This window comes from Lactuca serriola, chromosome 4 (genome assembly GCF_051521515.1).
Source record: "Lactuca serriola cultivar US96UC23 chromosome 4, Lser_US96UC23_V15, whole genome shotgun sequence".
In the NCBI taxonomy this organism is placed as follows: Eukaryota; Viridiplantae; Streptophyta; class Magnoliopsida; order Asterales; family Asteraceae; genus Lactuca; species Lactuca serriola.
In genome coordinates this window covers 172088281-172090924 of record NC_136411.1, presented here as the reverse complement: position 1 = coordinate 172090924, position 2644 = coordinate 172088281, and the positions used below count along the sequence as shown (strand labels likewise).

The window sequence follows — 2644 nt, the reverse complement described above, 5'->3', positions numbered from 1 at the left end:
GAACGAGCCAAGGAACGAGATGGCAGACATTGAAGAGATGTCCATGGGATCTTACAAGAAGCGGATCCGAGAAGATGTGGGTCCCGGTTTAGTCCAACCCGCAATACCTGCCACTGCCACATTCGAGTTGAAGGGGCATATCTTGACTGCACTGAAGGAAATCCCATTCTATGGGAAAGATCATGAGGATGCTTTTAAGCATCTAGATTAAGTCAATGACATTGTGGATTACTTCAATGTCCCAAATGTCAATAGAAACACCGTACTGCTCAGGATGCTTCCCATTACTTTCAAGGGAGCTGCTAAAGAGTGGTTAAAATCACTTCCACCGGGTACAATCACCACTTGGGCTCAAATGCATGAGCAATTCATGGACCAGTTTTGCCCGCCATCCAAGATAGCTAAACTCATGAAGGTAATAGCCAACTTTGAGCAATAGCCGGGGGAGTCATTATACGAAGCATGTGAGCGGTACAAGGGTTTGCTCAGAAATTGCCCTCAGCATGATTTAAATGTGCAACAAGAGATGTCGATTTTCTATGATGGGGTCAACGTTATGACGAGACAACTCCTTGACTCTCAAGGAACTTTGACAAAGAAAAATCCAAGGGAGGTCAAGGAGTTGATTGAAGAATTCGCGAAGCACTCTCGCGAATACCACAACCCTAGGCAAGATGGAATCAAAGGCGGTGGAGGGGCCCAAACTGAAGAGATAGCAGCCATGATAGCTATGCTAAATAATATGGACCAGAGGTTGACACAAATGGACCAGTCAATTCATGCAATAAGAATGGGTTGCGAGAGGTGTAGTGGTCCGCACTTGACCAAGGACTGCAATTTAGATGAGTTTGGGAACAGAAAAGCTCAAGTGTGCTACTCGAGTGGGGACAAGTATGATGAAGACTGGAGGAAACCAAAGAAGGAGTGGCTGCCATATGAAGAGTATAAGAAGCAAAAAGAAGAGAAGTATAGGCAAACAGGTCGAGGCTTTTATCAAAAGGAGCAGCCACCAGCTGAGAAGAAACCCGATCTAGAGACCATGTTGATGAAGTTTATGGAAGCTTCGAAAAGAGACATGAGGCTACCGATTCTGCTATTAATGATCAAAGAACCTTGGTTAAGAATCATCATGCATTGATGGTAGAACAACAAACTTTAATAAAGAATCAGCAAGCTTCTATCAATAACCTTGAAGTACAACTTGGTCTACTAGCCACTCTGGTTCATGAAAAGCTGTCCCCGAAAAATCCTGAAACGAAGGCCTAATCTCATGTAATGGCCATAGATACTGAAGAAGAGGCCATCTGTGAGTTGCTAGAAGCCTTAGAAGTTGAACAACAGCAGCCCGATCCAAAGTTGAAGAAGCCCAAGCTCGAAAATCAAGATGTTGCTGAATTGAAGAACTCAAGACGTGAGCCATATAAGTTCACGACGTGGGCCCGTCATGAACAGAAAAATTCTATAGTTGGTTCGGTTTATCAGCCGCCTTTGCCTTTTCCTTCCCGAGCTGCCCTTAGTCCACTGGAAAGAGAGCATATAGAGTTTGTTAAGCATGTGAAAGGTATCCCGATTAATACTCCCTTTGTCGAATCCTTATCCAAAATTCCCGAGTATCAATAATTACAACAAGACTTGATAGACACTCGAAAGCAATTAATGAAGCATTCTAAGGTGATTCTAAGTGAGCAAATCTCAAAAGCTGTGTTGGGAGAGACACCTAAGAAGATGGGAGATCCTGGACGCCTTAATCTTTCGTGTGAGTTTGGTAACAATATGAAGGTTGATGCTTTAGCCGATTCTGGGGCTAGCATTAATTTGATGTCTTATTCATTTTATCAGAAGTTGGAAATTCAGAAGATGAAGGCTACAAGAATGACTATTCACGTGGCGAACCGTTCAGTGACACAACCCTAGGGAATTGTGGAGGATATTTTAGTAAAAATTGGAAAATTTGTTTTTCCAATAGATTTTGTAGTGTTGGATATGAAGGAAGTCCCCGATGTTCCAATTATCCTTGGTCGTCCATTGCTTAACACTGCTGGAGCTCTTGTTGATATTCGCGAGTCTAAGCTCACCTTGAGGGTTGGTGATGTAAAAGAAGTTTTTGGGATAGAAGATGGCTTTCAAAGGAATCATGTTCAAGAGGAGGTGTTCACAATTAATGAAGACAATGAATTAGAAGAACTAGAAAAGCTTATGGAAGAAGAGATCAAGACAGTTCATAAAGTCAAAAGAACAAAACCAAGAGCATTTATTCCATATTTGGTTGAAGTCATTGCTTAAAAGAGTCCACCTTCTTGGGTAAGCGAGGAAGATGAGATGACAAGTGATGAAGAGGAGGTGACAAAGCCAGTAGTGAAAGAGGAGAAGGATGCTATGGAGTGCAGGGAGGAAACTAAAGGGACCAAACGCAGGCTTGATGAAGAAGAGGTCAAAGCTAAAAAGGAAAATTCAAAAAGGCGTACAAAAGACGAGTTCAAGCTTACAAGAGGCATTTCAAGGAACAGAAGATCCTAGTGGTAGACTCTTCAGACGATTCAACGTAGGATGCACGGAGTCCAGCTCAAGACTCCAAGAAAAAGAAGCGCTTCTCGGGAGGCAACCCGAGTTTGGTTTGTAATTTTTTTATTTTCTTTTTGCGTTT

The 2644-nt window shown here is 42.5% G+C and overlaps 1 non-coding gene across 1 annotated transcript; it reads right to left on the bottom strand.

The window, feature by feature from the left end:
* Positions 1-403: 403 nt before the first annotated feature.
* On the bottom strand, positions 404-510 carry LOC145103384 (small nucleolar RNA R71). Its single transcript, XR_013706478.1, has one exon. It is a non-coding gene; the product is annotated as a small nucleolar RNA R71 (small nucleolar RNA).
* Positions 511-2644: the final 2134 nt, after the last annotated feature.